Raw genomic sequence first — 17,577 nt, 5'->3', positions numbered from 1 at the left:
ACTGCAAGAAATGATGAATTGTAAGCTTTTAGGTAAATGATGAGTGGGGGCGGAGCCAAGACGGTGGAGTAAAAACACACACATATGTTGGCTCTCCCCACACAACCCATAAAATGCCTGTAGAGAGGGACTCTCAACAAAGTTTGAAGCAGCAGAAGTGGAGAACAACAGAGTGGAGGAGATTTCCAGCCCAGGGTGACCTGAAAGGCCCACAGAAAACATTTGTTGCACCAGACATGGAGCACAGCACAGCCCAGCCTTGGTCATGGTGTACAGCTTGTGAGCAGCCCTCAGGGGGGAAATCTCCAGTCCCAGTAGCAGTGGTTCACAGATCCCTCAACCCACAGGTGCCAAAGTTCAGTGACGGGGTTTTTTCAGCTGGCTGGGAAGGGAGAAGGGCCTTCCCATAGCTCCAGCCTCAGGCAGAGGCCACAGAGGCCACATCAGACAGGCAGCAGGAGTTCCCACAGCAGTTCCTACAGCAGCCCACATCCATTGTTGGGTCATAAAAACCCTGGGGGCACTGAGGAGCTGATTATTACCTCAGCTCTGTGTAGAGGCCCTGAGGGAGCTGATCTTTATTTCACACTGAATGACAACCCTGTCCCCATACCTTAATTAAATCTCAGCCCTGCAGTGCTGGCTTGGCAGAATTGTAGGCCAGGTGGCTGTGGAGAAGAAACTCTGCTAAGTTTCTGGGCACAAAAATCTCTTCCTGCCCCCAGATGAGTGTGCATGCTTAATTGTGCCACCTTGTAGGAACTGAGATCTTACAGATTCCCAGAGTATATGCTACTCTTGACAAAAGACTCAAAAGTCAAGTAACTAGTTGGGAAAATGCCCAAAAAAGGGAAAAAATAAGACTATAGAAGGTTACTTTCTTGGTGAACAGATACCTTCTCCCATCCTTTCTGATGAGGAAGAACAATGCTTACCATCAGAGAAAGATAGCAAAGTCAAGGCTTCTGTATCTCCAACACCCAAAATGAGTATTCAATGGTCTCAGGCCATGCAAGAGCTCAAAAAGGATTTTGAATATCAAGTAAGAGAGATTGAAGAAAAATTGGGAAGAGAAATGAGACAGATACAAGAAAAGCATGAAAAGCAGGTCAACATCTTGCTAAAGGAGACCCAAAAAAAAATGCTGAAAAAAATAACACCTTGAAAAATAGGCTAACTTAATTGGCAAAAGAGGTTCAAAAAGCCAATGAAAAGAATGATTTAAAAAGCAGAATCAGCAAAATGAAAAAGGAGGTTCAAAAGCTCACTGAAGAAAATATTTCTTTAAAAATTGGAATGGAACAGATGGAGGCTAATGACTTCATGAGAAACCAAGAAATCACAAAACAAAAACAAAAGAATGGAAAAATGGAAGATAATGTGAAATATTGCATTGGAAAAACAACTGACCTCGAAAATAGATCCAGGAGAGACAATTTAAAAATTATGGGACTACCTGAAAGCCATGATCAAAAAAGGAGCCTAGACACCATCTTTCTTGAAATTATCAAGGAAAATTGCCCTGACATTCTAGAACCAGAGGGCAAAATAAATATTGAGAGAATCCACAATTCACCTCCTGAAAGAGATCCAAAAAACAGAAACTCCTAGGAACGTTGTGGTCACATTCCAGAGTTTCCAGGTCAAGGAGAAAATATTGTAAGCAGTTAGAAAGAATCAATTCAAGTATTGTGGAAATGCAATCAGGATAACACATATCCTGTGTTATTCCAGAAGTCAAAGCAACTAGGTCTAAAACCAAGAATCACCTACCCAGAAAAACTGAGTATAATACTTCAGGGGGGAAATGGTCTTTCAATGAAATAGAGGACTTTCACACATTCTTGATGAAAAGGCCAGAGCTGAAAAGAAAATTTGACTTTCAAACACAAGAATCAAGAGAAGCATGAAAAGGTAAACAGCAAAGAGAAATCATAAGGGACTTACTAAAATTGAACTGTTTACATTCCTACATGGAAAGACAATATTTGTAACTCTTGAAACTTTTTTCAGTATCTGAGTAGTTGGTGGGATTACACACAGACACATACACACTCACACACACACACACACACACACACACACACACACACATAGAGACAGAGAGCACAGGGTGAATTGAATAGGATGGGATCATATCTTAAAAAAATGAAATTAAAGGGTGAGAGAGAAATATATTGGGAGAACGGGAGAAATGTAATGGGGAAAATTATCTCTCATAAAAGAGGCAAGCAAAAGACTTTTCCATGGAGGGAAAAAGCGAGGAGGTGAGAGGAAAAACATGAAGTTTACTCTCATCACATTCAACTCAAGGAAGGAATAAAATGCACACTCATTTTGCTATGAAAACCTATCTTACAGTATAGGAAAGTGGGGGAGAAGAGGATAAGCAGGGTTGGGGGGGATGGTAGAAGACAGGGCAATGGGAGGAAGCAGCAATTAGAAGTCAACATCTTGTGGAAGGACAGGATGAAAAGAGAGAATAGAAGAAATGGGGGGCAGGATAGGATGAAGGGAAATATAGTTAGTCTAACACAACATGATTATTATGGAAGTCATTTGCGAAACTACACAGATATGGCCTATATTGAACTGCTTGCCTTCCCAAAGGGGATGGGTGTGGAGGGAGGGAGGAAGAGAAGTTAGAATTCAAAGTTTTAGGAACAATTGTTGAATATTGTTCTTGCATACAACAAGGAAATAAGAGATACAAGTAATGGGGTATAGAAAGTTATCTTGTCCTACAAGACAAAAGACAAGATGGGGATAATGGAAGCAAGGGATGTAGAAGGAAGGGCAGATTGGTGATAGGGGTAATAAAAAAGCTCAGCATTTCGGGGTGGGGGGAGGGGAGAAATGGGGAGAAAATTTGGAACTCAAAATTTTGTGGAAATTAATGTTGAAAACTTAAATAAATAAATTGAAATATTAAAAAAGAAATAATGAAATAATTAAATGAACAGAAATGGGAGAACATCATATACAGTGATAGTAATATTGTTTTAATAATTATTTTGAGCACATAAGTTAGATTGACTATTCTAAGTACTCAAATTAACTATAAAGGACACATGAAGAAAAACTATATTTAGAGAAAAAACTGATAAACTGTGTGTGTATCTATCTATCTCTCTGTCTGTCTGTCTGTCTGTCTATTCATCTATCTATCTGCATATGTGTATACATTTACATATGAATATGCATTTATATATGCATGCATACACATATATGGGTGCATATGTGTTTGTATATATATTATATATATTTATATCTGTATACATGCATATGTATATATACACACATATACATATGTATGCATATACCTATTTGTGCCTAATGGTAGTCATCAATAGGGTGATGTGGGAGGGAGAGGGAGGAAAGAAAAAAAGTAGTGAAAGAAATTGACATAACAATTATTTTATATATTTGAAAGAAATAGCAAATTTTGCCTAGTGAATTTGCAGTTTTGAGTGCAATCATCTTTTTATCTCCTATTGTAGTGTGCCATGGAAATGCTTATTTTATTCTATAAATTAAAAATAAAAATAATGCAAGATACCTCAAATGTTTTGTAAAACTATATTTTAAAAATATGATAAGGGAGACACCCAAAGATTTCAAAATCCCTTTCACAATGAAAAGTATTTTCCATATACGTTGCTAATTCCTCTAACTTAAGGAATAGTTGCATTGGAATTCCATAGTTGAATGGAGATTTTGTGGTTATCTAATTTAATCCTTCATGTCTCTTCAACATACTTGCAACTGTCTATCTAGACTTGTGCTCATTTCCTTCCCAAATTATGTTATATAATAGTTTAAACATATACTGTAATTAAATGTGCACACTCTGGTTTTCACTTATTACACTATAAAATGAGATAAGTAAGTTTGGGGATGCCATAGTCCCCCAATAACTGATGGTAAGCATCCATTTTATCTATCTTAGACACACATGAGAGAATACTGAAAAGTTTAGAATGTGTTGCCAAGATGCTGCTGACACCAAATATATTATTGTCCAGTGCTTCTGTATATTCATTCCTAAGATATCAAGTGGCTTGCCATACAACCATATATAAGACTTTTCTTGGATTCACATGTGACAAGTGGGATTAGAAATATAGACATATAGAATAACTCACTCAGGTCACCAGAATCCCTAAATCTGTACCGCTTTCCCTCAGAGTTCTCATTTTGTTCTTTTATCCATCCTTCTTTAAAGCATAACCCTATGACCACCATCACTCAAGAGTAAGGCTATACAGTTGACTATTTAAAGGGTTATGATTTTGAAGGGAAGTTAATATTTCTGCTTGATCCTAGAGGGGTGAGCTGGGATAAATAATTTGATACTACAACGGGTTGTAACATTAGGGATGAGTTCCTAATTATTCAAGACGTCTGACAATGGTTTATGGAGTCTTTAAAGGTAGTTTTCTGCCACTAGAGCTGATCAAGAAGAGGATGAATTTATATTTGTCAGAGAAATCAAGGAAGAAGTTTCTCTGTCAGATAAGGGTTAGCCTATAGCCCTTCCTTCCAGTTAATAAATTTTGTGAGCTATGAGAGTTTGCTTTACTTGAAGTTGTGGGGTTTTAATTCTTACTCTAAATAATAAAATATAAAAGACAGGTTCCATACCTTTAATAAATACTCACAGAATTTGGAAATCTCAATTTTAACCAAAAGGTAAATCAATCTTATTTCATAAGTTCTACTAACAACAGTATAAAACACATATACACATACATTTAAATGTCCCTTGGTTGAAAAAAAGCAACTTTTTTGGTTTTGCTTTTGTTTGTAAAAACTCAAATCACTTTGAAAAATCACAAAGAAACTAGAGTCAATAAACTGAACACCGATTTTCTGTCCCATTTCATTAGAAAGTGGTAAGATGCTAAACTGGGTAAACTAGAGAAGAGCTGACAGAGCCTTAATTAAATTGATACTGCTCATGACACCTGGGTAGTATATTTGTCAGGGTATAAATTGTGATAACACCAAATAAAAGTGACAAACTTCTCAGAGGAATCCTTGCAATTCATGGTAGAGGGGATGAGCTTATACAAATTCCTCATGGGATATTCCATTTAAATTATTTGACATCTGAGGGATTATGAACATGGCTTAGCTATATAACCTAACTGTTACATATAGTATAGATAATTAAGGAAGTGGTAGGGAATGAAGTGATTCTTTTCATGAGACAATTGCCAGTAAAGGAGGTTTTAAATAAGGCATAATTTTAAGATTTCCTTTAGTGGCTTCCTTGGTCACAATTAATGCCAGAGAATTTGATTTGTCTTAATTAATTCTGCTAATTCATAGAATTCAACAGTAAACATTAATTCTCCTTGCTATGTTTAAAGTTGTAAAAGACTTTTGATTGCTCTTGTGCAGTTGAGCCTCATTTTTCAAATCTAGGTGTTTTTTTTTTTTAATTTTTCACCTCACCCAGGCATGAATTCCAAGCTTGTAAGAGAGGAACATTTGTCAACTATAATATAGGAGTTCCACAGTTCCATGATTTTCAGAAAGTAAGTGTTATTGCAACACTTGTACCTCAGTGCTGAAGAAATGAGAAGGCTCTGCCAGTAGTGTGAACAGAATGATCACCAGTGTGACAGGGTGAGAGCACTGAAAACTCTGTCAGACTGTATTAGGCCTTGAAACTTGGGAAAACTGTAATGAAGAAAGCTGACAGTTTAAAAGAAAGAATTGGTGCTTCCCTATGGGCTATTTTGAACAAATTCTTAAAAGAAAGGGGAGGGGTAAAGGCTATGTTCAAAACAAGGACATCTGTAAAAGTAAATAGAACTTTAACTATATGTATGTATGCACGTATGTATGTGTATATGTGCATGTATGTATATATCTACATTAATGCATTTGAATATATGTATATGTCCATATCTACACATACACCTATACATATATATGTCATATGCATGGTATAATTACATATACATGCATGCATATACACACACAGATATACACAGACACACATATAATTATTTATATATACAAATATATATGTGTATATATATGTATATGAGTATAAACATACATACATACATATACATATACATATACATATATATATATATATATATATATATATATATATGTATATGTATGGCAACAAAGAGGAAGAAGGAAAATGATGTAGTCATGGCCTTTCCACTGAACTTGAGCCCAGGCAAGCATTTGAAAATCTTGGATCTTGTACTGATAATACATTTTTGCTTATTATTAATATAAGCCTAAACTCTGATCACCTACATGAAATTATTATTGGTTTTCATATGATAGCAAACAAAACACCCTGATTTTATGAACACAGTTCTGTTGTATACTCCTTTCATTGTCATAAGTGAGGTTCTTTGGAGTCACAGATTCAACAAAAATTTGTAAAGTTGCTATAGTGAGTTGGCCTGGTTGGCCTGGTTGTAAAGAAGATGTGAGTTTGAATCTTTCACAGATATTTTGTAACTTTGTGATACTAGAGAAGTCACTAAAACTGTCTTATCCTCAGTTTCCTCTTTTAGGAATAATAATAAGACTTACCTAAAAATGTCAAACAGTTTGAATGTCAAACTCCAGTAGAAATATATCTCTACTGGCTGACTCACTTAGAAAGGCACAAACTAGGGGGCAGAGTCAATGTGGTGGAGTAACAGCATCCACTTTCTAGAACGCTGCCCCCAAGTCCAGCCAAATATCTGTAAAAAATGGCTGCAAACAAGTTCTGGAGTTGCAGAACCCACAGAATGACAGAATGAAATAAAACTCTAGCCCAAGAAAACCTGGAAGGTCACTGGTAAGTGTCGATCTCACCACACAGGGTGAAGGGCACAGTCCAGGATGGGCCGTTCAGGCCCAGACAGGACCTGAGCAGGCCTTGGGGAGACTGAATTTCTCTCACCTGTGGCAGTTTCCAGAATTCAGGACACAAGAAAGCCGAGAACAAATTGGAAAGTCAGTGGAAAAAGCCTGTGGGACCTCTGTGGGAGAGGGAGTGGACCAGTTCCAGCCCCAGGGCAGAAGAGAGCAAAGAGGGCAGGGGAACCCACAACAGCCACAACACCAGCAGGGGCAGAGGCAGTGGACTGTTTCTAGAGCTCTAAGTTCACATATAATGGGGGAATCAAGCAGCTTACAGTACACCATCCACCCATACTGGAAGCAGAGATTTACCTACACAAAGAGTTCAAAAGGCAAGTAAATGGCAGGGGAAATAAGCTAAAACTGAAAAAAGAATTAGACTATAGAATCTTAGTGACAAGGAAGACCAAAACATGCAAAAACAGAAGACAACAAAGTCAAAACCCATCCATCCAAAGACTCTAAGAAAAATATGAATTGGTCTCAGGCCATGGGAGAGCTCAAAAAGGATTTTGAAAATCAAGTAAGAGAAGTGGAGCAATTGGGAAGAGAAATGAGAGTGATGCAATAAATAATGAAAACCAAGTCAAATGCTTGCTAAAGAAGACCTAAAACAATGCTGAAGAAAATAACACTATAAGAAAGATTAACCCAAATGACAAAAGAGATCCAAAAAGCCAATAAAGAGAAGAAAGCCCCAAAAAGCAGAATTGGCCAGTTGGAAAAGGAGGTCCAAAGCTTACTGAAGAAAATAATTCCTTCAAGATTAGAGTGGAGGAGATGGAAGTTAATGACTTTATGAAAAATCAAAGAATTACAAAACAAAATCAAAGGAATGAAAAAATGGCAAACAATATGAAATATCTCATTGGAAAAACAACTGACCTGGAAAATAGGTCCAGAAGAGACGATTTAAAAATTATGGGACTACCTGAAAACCATCATCAAAAAAAGAGCCTAGACATCATCTTTCAAGGAATTGTCAAGGAAAACTGCCCTGCAGTTCTAGAACCAGTGGGTAAAATAAATATTGAAAGAATCCACCAACCATCTGCTGAAAGAGATCCCCAAAGGTAAATTCCTAGAAATATTGTAGCCAAATTGCAGAGTTCCCAGGCCAAGGAGAAAATATGGCAAGCAGCCAGAAAGAAACAATTTGAGTATTGTGTAAATACAATCAGGATGACACAAGGTCTAGCAGCTTCTACACTGAGGGATCAAAGGATTTGGAATATGATATTCCAGAAGTCAGATGAACTAGAATTAAAACCAAGCATCACTTACACAGAAAAACTGAGTATAAAACTTCAGGGTACAAAATGGTCATTCAATGAAATAGAGGACTTTCAAGAATTCTTGATGAAAAGACTAGAGCTCAATAGAAAATCTGACTTTCAAACACAGGAAGTAAGTAAGAGAAGCATGAAAAGGTAAAAAGTAAAGAGAAATAAGAAGGGACTTAGCAAAGTTGAACTTTTTACATTCCTACACAGAAAGATAATATTTATAACTCTTGAGACTTTTCTAAGTACTAGCATAGTTGGAAGGATTATACACATAGACAGTAGAGACAGGGTAAGTTGAATAGGAAGGGATGATACCTAAAAATGAAATTAAGTGATGAGAGAGGAACATATTGGGGGAAGAAAGGGAAAAATAGAATGTGGCAAATTATCTCTTACAGAAAAGATGTAAGAAAAAGTTTTTTCAATGGAAAGGAAGAGAGGGAAAGGGAGAGGGAAAAAGTGAACTTCAGTTTCATCATATCTGGCTTAAGGAGAAAATGGCATGCATACTCAATTTGTCATGAAAATCTATCTTACACTACAACAAAGTAGGGGAGAAGGGCAAAAGCAGAGTTGGGGTAGGATGATAGAAGCAAGGACAAATGAGAAGAGGGCATAACCAGAAGTGAATACTTTTGAGGAGGGATACGATCAAAAGAGAAAATTGAATAAATGCAGGGAAGGATAAGATGGAGGGAAATATAGTGACTTTTATGGAAGTCTTTTGCATACCTGCACATGTATAACATATATAGAATTGTTTACCTTCTCAGTGGGAATGGGTGGGGAAGGAGGGAGAGAAGTTGGAACTCAAAGTTTCAAAAATGAATGTTAAAAATTGTTTTTATATACAACTGCGAAGTAAGATATACAGGAAATGGGATATAGAAATCTATCTAGCCCTACAAGAAAATGGAGCGGATGGCGATAATAGATGGGAAAGCAGATTGAGGGAAGGGGTAATCAGAGAGCACACTGTCTTGGGGTGGGTAGAGGGAAGGGATGGGGAGAAAATTTGGAACTCAAAATCTTATGAAAATGAATGTTGAAAGCTAAAAATAAATAAATATGAATAAAAGAAAAGAAAATCATAAACTAACATTGCATACATTATATTGTGTAATCATTTTGTTAAATACTTTGGAATTGTATTTGAATGTGGCACACTTGCACCTTGTTATTGTACAAGCCCTTGTTGCCCTTGGGCAGTTAGTTGACACATTGGGGTTGGAGGATAAAATGACATGTGTAATAGATTCTGCAAATCTTAACGTTCTTTGTATTGGTTTGCTGTTAGTATGAGGTGGGAATGTGCTACAATTGATAGAGAGCTGGCTTAGAGATAGGAAGACTCAAATTCAAGGTCTCTGTCACAAATTGGCTGTTGAACCCTGGCACAAAACTTACCACTCAATAGAGTGGACAGCTCCCTAGGATGAATAAATTAGAGAAAACATGGTCTTACTTCTAATATATAGAACAGATAATTTAAGTTCATAAGGACAAGAGCATTACAAAATTGATAAATTGTCAAAGAGTATGAAGAAACAGTTTTCAAAGAAAAAAATGAAAGTTATCAATGATCATATGGAAAAATGCTCTAAATTACAAATATCAAAGAGAAAAACACATTAAAATAGTTCTGAGGTTCCAATTCGTATCTCTCATATTGTCAAAATGACAAAAAAAAAGTCATTCAAAATATTAAGGACTATGGAAAAATAGACACAATAATGCACTCTTGGTAAAACTGTGAATTGGTTCCGTTATTTTGTAAAGCAATTTGGGACTATGTACCAAGAATTACTAACATGTTTTGTCATTTTACACAGAGATACCACTACTTGAACTATAACCTAAAGGAATCGTGGAAAGAGGAGGGAAAACAGTACGTTCAAAATAAAAGATATTGCCACTCTTTTTTATGGTGGGAAAGAAGTAGAAAATAAGAGGGGGGTCCTGAAATGGTGGGTGAGCAAACCATGTTGTATTAATGCAATGGAAAATCACTGTGCCTTAAGAAATTTCTAAAGGTGTAGACTGAGAAACACCTGGGAAAAACATGTTGGAACTTATACACTGTGAAGGAAGAAGAATTGTTTGATAGCAACAAAATACCAAAGAAACAGAATTAAGAACCCTAATCAATGATCAACCTCAGTTCAGGAAACCAATAATGACAAATGTTACAGTACTCCCAGTAGAGTTACAGAATGAGATACAAAATATAAAGAAACAGCATGAGACAGCTTCTTTTTTTTGTCCATGTGGAAATTTGTTTTCTTTTGAATATACATAATTCTTAAATATTTTTAGTTGTTGTTGTTTTAAGAATTGGAGGGGAGGGAAATCAAGTGCTTACTAATTGAAAATAAATAAATAAGACTTCTATTCAATTCTCCCCGGATTCTTATTCCATGTATAACCCTTGTCAAATTTCTTAACCTAACTCAGATTCAATTTCTTCATTTGCAAAGTGGGGATAATAATATCACCAAAGTATTATGGTATTTTTGTAAAGCTCAAGAATTTTATGTATGTATATGTACATGTAAATTCACAGTATAAAACATGTAGATATTGCACAGATTCATAAAATATAATATAGATGTATTCACAGAAAAAGAATATTTAGAAGTGGGATAGCTAGGCAGTGCAGTGGCTAGAGCACAAGCCAAGGAATAAAGAAAAAACCTGAGTTCAAATCTGGTCTCAGACACTTGACAATGACTAGCTCTGTGACCCTGGCAAGTCACTTAACATTTACTTCCCTCTATTTTCTCATTTATAAGTTGAGGATAGTAATAGCACCTACTTCCCAGCATTGCTGTAAGGATCAAGTGCGATAAAAAAAAAAAAAATGAAGTCTTTAGCATAGTACCTGGTACATTATTAACACTATATTAATATTATTATCATTATTAGTGTATAAGGGTACATGATTGGTACAGTGAATGGATTGCTGAGTATGGATTTAGGAAGACCCAAGTTCAAATTTAACCATAGAGACTAACTTGCAAACTAACTTAAAAACTGACCCTGGGGAAAAAAATCACATTTATTCTCTGCCTCAGTTCCTCATTTCTAAAATGGGATTGATAATTTCACCTACCTCCCAGGGTCATTGAGAGAATCAAATATTATGATAATTGTGCTTAGCATGGTATCTAGTGCATAGGAAGTGCCAAATAAATGTTAGCCATTATTTTATCTGTATAGTGGTTTAGTGTAAAGTTACATAAAATGGTAAGCTATTATATGATCCAAGTTTTGTAGGAACATTGCATTTGAAAGAAAGTAATTACTGTATTTACTACATTGCTGTTTATTTATTTTACATATTTTTTTTTCAGTTTCAAATTCTCTTTCTCCCTCCAGTTCCTACCCAAATCACTTAGAAGGCAAAGAATGTATCAATTATACATGAAAACATGAAAGCCATATTTTCATATTAGCCATGTCTCAAAAAAGCAAGAACTATAAAGAAAATCAGAAAATCATTTGCACTCAGTTCATTAATGTCTTTCATAATTTATCATCATTTAATACTGCTGCTAATGTATGCAATAATTTCCTGCTTCTGCTCATTTCACTTTGGATCAGCTTACACAGATCTTCCCAGGTGTCTCTGAAACTATCCCCCTTCTCACTTATATAGTATAGTAGTATTCCATCAGAAACATATATCACAACTTGTTTAGAAGTTCTCCAAATGAGTACTCCCTTAATTTCCAGTGTTTTGCAACTGTATAAGGAGATGCTGTACATATATTTTTGCACACACATATCCATTTGCTTTTCCTTTGATCATGTTAGAGAAAAGACTTAGTAGGATATTGCTGGGAGAAAGGGTATGCAAAATTGTAAGGCACTTTAGGCATAGTTCCTAATTTTTCTCCAGAATGGTTAGACCAGTTCGCAAATCCACCAATAGTGCATCAGTGTATCTATTTTTCTACATCTTTTTCAGCATTAATCATTTCCATTTTTTTTCATGGTACCAATCTGACAGGGGTAAGGTGGTACCTCAGAGTTGTTTTAACCTGTATTTCAATGATCATAAACGATTTAGAGCATTTTTGCTTTAAATCTGAACCAATTGAGTGCAATCTAATGTAAATCTGAATCTAATTTAAATCTAAACTAACTAAATTCCAAACTAGCTTTCTTTATTTCATTTTCTTCTGTTCATCCTTCTCTCCTATTTTACCCTGTCACTCCTCAAAAGTCTGTTTTCCTTCTGACTACTGGTTCCATTCATCGACCCTCTCTTTTTTTTGGACCCCATTTTTACTTATGCTCTTCCTTTCCTATTCTTCTATTGGGTGAGGTAGATTTCTACATAACTGATTAGGCCAACAGCTCCCAAAGCTGCTGCTACAGACAATATCACCTGCAAGGTCTACTGCTATTCTTGCAGCTAGGTGTACTTCAGAGTAGCTCTCATCCCAATGTCACAGACCTCTCTGGATGACCTTTCAATTTGACTTAGGCTAGAAAAATGTGTCACCCTAACCTTTTGTTGTCTCTGCTGCTCTAGAATTTGATTTGAGTTGTTATTTTAGAGTTTATTAGAGAGGAATTCTGGAAGAATTTGCCTGGCTTGCCCCTCCCCTTCTCTGTCTCTTCTGCTCTGCCTGCAGATCTTCAGCTTTGTCCTCCACCTATTGAGAATGGAGGCCTGCCCCAAGGTCATCTCTACCCCTGCCCATGTGAGGACAACTCTTAGCTGCTGAGTACACCATTATCTCTAGTGGTGCTAAAATGACCAGAGGTTCCAACATATAAGAACTTTAGCATTTTGGCAGCATCAGGTCCTTGACCTTACTTGTTCCTAGATGTGGATTCCAAACTAGGACCATCTCAAGGGACATTGACAGAGCATCCAATTTCATTGGAGTTGGGGCTGCCACTGTGTAGGTGATTGGCTCTGGAATTGGTATTGGGACTGTGTTTGGAAATCTCATCATTAGTTATGCCTCTTTGAAGAAGCAGCTCTTTCTCTACACCATCCTAGGCTTTGTCCTATCTGAGGCCATGGGGCTCTTTTGCCTGATGGTGACCTTCCTCATCCTTTTCACCATATGATGGAGACATTTATCCCCTGACGTTTCTGAATGTTCCTCCTCATCCTCCTGGTCCTTCCATGTCTCTTCCAGCCTGTGAAGACCTCTCCCTCCAACTTACCAAGTGGCCCTGGAGAAAGCCATGGGCTTAAGGTGTGACAAAGGGAAGACAAATAAATAATGTTTTAATAAGCTGTTAAAAAAAAGAATTAGCCTGATTTGTGGGCTATACTCTGCCATATTTTTCTGGATTTTTAGTACATTAAAAAATCTGTTTATATATATTATTTTAAATATAAATCACACACGTTGCATCAGTCATGGTGTTTATCTTAATTACAGTATTATTTCATCCCCTCAACTAAGAGACAAATATTTTCTAGGTCTCTCAAAACATGAGCTTCGAACTTTTCTAATCTTTATCCTATCTTCCTTAGATCCTCGTTGTTGTGGGTCAGTAGGAGGCAGCTAAGCATCGCTTTTAAGTGGGCAAGTCTCAACTATGCTGAGTCTTAATCCCTTCACCTGTTGAATGGGAATGATAAATATGTTCCACTTATACTAGAGGGCCTCTTAGGCTCCTTCCAGCTCTAAATTTTTGTTTCTATGATTTTGTTTATTGCCTTATGTAAACATCACACTGAAGGTCCACGTAACATGCTTTTGGGTGCTGTTTCCCAATTTCTTGATGTTGCTTAGCTACCAATGGAGCAGGTGGACCATCTATCCCTTGCTCTCACTTGATGTCTGTTCACTTTCTTTAACAACCATGCAAGGTCGAGATGACATGCTTTATATGCTTGTTTGTATAAATTCATCTTGAATTGATACTATGTAGAGTTGACGTTTTCCCCCAATTCCTAAGTTGACTTATTTCCTAGTAGACTCTAGTAGAGGTTAGTAATAGAGAGAGCTACTTAGCTGTCATTTGCTTTAAAAAGAAAAAAACAAACTGCATATTTGGGCATATAGGCCACTATAATATCTTTTATTCCTTACAGCAAACAAAAGAACTTTCAAATCAGTGAAGGTTGATGACTTCCCCTACCACTGCAAAGATAATGGAGGGGATGGCATTCTGTATGAACTGTTCTGAATTTCTTTTATACAGAATTGCTGAAACAAATTTCCATAGGCTTTTCTATCCTGTTCTACAGAGAATGCCCATGAAATATTTTAAAGTTATACCAATCCCTTGAAAAAAGGTGCATAATTATGCAGAAGTATAATTCTTACGATCAAATTGTTTTAGAGTAATGAGGAACAAGGTAGAGCTCTATATTTCTTTATCTCATGTCCAGACATTTGGAGAAGACACAAATATTCCTTACAATGTAAATGACTGCTTTGGGGATCTTAAGTTCTTCCTTCTCATTAAAGATAGAAACAAATTTCTAAGGTTTGATTTAATTGGCAATCAAACTCATCTGTTTGAGAGACACTTGAAGGATGACATACACAGAGCAAATTGCCAGAGGTAGTAGGGAGTTGTCAGGGGAAGAGAGGCACACAAGTTACTTCTGATTTCTTCACTGGTTTCCATGTAGAGCCTTTTATTTTCCATCATCAGTTGAGCTACTATGACAGGCAGGAAATCTCTGAAATTAGTATAATCACTGTCAGAGTCTACAGTCTGTGAATCACAGAGAATTGCCAAGAAAATGTGTATTTGTCACATATGACAGAGAAGGAGTATGTGAGTTTTACACTTCTTTGGACTTGAATAAAAACAGAGTAAAAATAATGACACTTATATGTCTGGTGTTAATATTTAAAAAGATGACTTTTATTCAGTTAAACCACAGTGTGAGCAAATTACTGATTCATTCATTCTTCTTGAAAGTAGCATTTCTTTTTTATGAGTAAGACTCCTAGAATGATATGAGGTCAGTTGTAATTTATTGTGTTTGCCAAATCAAATATATGACTTGCACCAGCTACTAGAAGTTTGGGAACTCAACTCAATAAATATTTATTAAGTTCTTATTATGTGGAAGTCACTCTGTTAAGCATTGGTGTTACAAGGTTAAAATTGAATTAGTTCTTGTTTTCAAGGGGCTTCCACTCTATCTTGTAACTGGAGCAGGTACATATAAAGGCAATACAAAATACATTAAAAAAAAATCTAGGCCATTGTGCTGAAGGAGAGAAAGGATGTACATAGGGTAGGCCTTGAAGGAAGCCAGGAAATCCAAAAAGTGGAGCTGACAAAGGATAGCTGGGCAGTGCCAAGGAAGGTCTATTGAAAGTCATGAGAGCAGGATATAATTCATTGGAACAAAGTATGAGATGATTGGAGATTAGTGAAGGTGTGTAAAGGAGGATTTCAAGGGAGGAGGAGAAGGGATTCTGACAGAGTGAGAAGTAGTTGGGAGTGTGGAAGAGCTAGGAGTAGTTGATATAATACTACTGCTCTTCATGTTTCAGTAATCAGATAGGACTTTTTGCAACTCCTCAAACAAGACACTCCATCTTGTGTTTTTGCCTTAGTACTCCTTGTCCCTGATAACTGAATGTGCATATGCCCAACCTTAAATCACTAGTTCCCTGCAAAAGTCAGATTAAGCAGTAATGTCTGTATGAAGCCTAGTCCAGTTCACCACCTATTAGTTTTAGTCCCCCACTTCCACTCAGCTAGATAAAGAAATAATTAGTTAAACATATCTTTCCATTGCACATATATATAGACATACATACATACATACATATATACATGCAAAAATAAATAAACAACCTATGATCTCAAGAAGTTTAGGGTTTGTTTGGTGAGACAATATGTAGAAAACCACATATGTTTGTCTACATATATATGTATGTATATACACACACACATATATTTATAGGAAGTACATGCAAAACCAAATATGCATGTGTGTATGTGTGTGTGTGTGTGTGTGTGTGTGTGTGTGTTGGTCCTTCATTGCCGAAGAAGATCATGCCATCAGAGAAATGATGACATGACTTGCACTTGACTTTGTTTTGAGTGAGGGAGGGCTGTGTGGGTCACCAGCCTCACTTCTCCTGGAGAGACATCTGAATCCAGTGACCAGATATTCATCAAGATGACTGGAGATGACCCAGGATGAGGTAATTGGGTTAAGTGACTTGCCCAAGGTCACACAGCTAGTGAGTGTCGAGTGTCTGAGGTGAGATTTAAACTCAGGTCCTCCTGACTCCTGCACTGGTTCTCTATCCACTGTACCACTTAGCTGCCTGTGTATGTATATGTGTATACATCTATATGTGTATTTCTGTATATAATACATACAAAACCAAATATGTATGATGTACCAAATTTACATCACAGAATGTTTCCTTGAATGTAAACATAATAAAAATAATAGCATTTCTATATCTGAGGTTAATATTTTGAAGGCAACTTTTACTCAGTTCAATCAGTTGAATCACAATATGAGCAAATATGTGTGTAAGCACATATATAGATGCATATACATCCACACACATGCATGTATATGTACAAATACTAACATATACATACACACATATGTAATTTATTTTTCTGAGTGTTGTCTCCTTAAATAGAATATAAACTTCCTGAGATCAGGCTGCATTTATTTATTTTTGCTTCATATTTTTGCATTCATATTTCATATAGTCAATGTAAAATTTCTTGTTTTAAATATAATTCTGATGTCTAGTCTTTTATCTCACAGAAAAAAAGAAAGATATGAGGAAGTCTGGAAAGAATATGAAGGAAAAAGTACTGGATTAGGTTTGGAGATAGAAGAAATAAAATCAGATGTTAAACTTTCTCCACAAACAAAAAAAGAGAGATTGCCAATAGTTATCACTTATCTTCGTTGATGAAATCTCAAATTTAAATTGTAGGCTTATTCTTTCCCCCAAAAAAATAATTGAAGAGAAGTAATTTTAGATGTTTATATATTGACATTATACCACTTTACAAAATTATGCAAAAAAAAAAAAGACCTGAGGTTGGATCTAGTTTCCTTTCAAGCCATTTAAGCTATCACCTACTCCCCAGTCCAGCCCAGAGCTTAACTAAAAACAAAAATGAAGGTAATAATGAAACTTTTTTTTTATCAATCTAACTTCATATGTCCACTTTCTCCCATCATTTCCAATAAAGACAAACAGACAAGTTGTGGTTATCAGCTGCTGATAAACACAATTGCATGAGTAATTTATTCTACTTGGTTTGTTCATGTTCATCTAGATTTCATCATCATTAAACAAAATCTTACAACTTATTTCTTTAGTCATTATCAGTCAATTGTTCCATATTCCTTCAAGAGAACACAAAACCATGGAAGAAAGATCCCGAGAATATGAAATTAGAAGCGGTCTTAGGA

Source organism: Notamacropus eugenii, chromosome 4 (genome assembly GCF_028372415.1).
Source record: "Notamacropus eugenii isolate mMacEug1 chromosome 4, mMacEug1.pri_v2, whole genome shotgun sequence".
Taxonomy (NCBI): Eukaryota; Metazoa; Chordata; class Mammalia; order Diprotodontia; family Macropodidae; genus Notamacropus; species Notamacropus eugenii.
The sequence above is the reverse complement of the archived record's forward strand: the minus strand, read 5'-3'. Positions refer to the sequence as shown.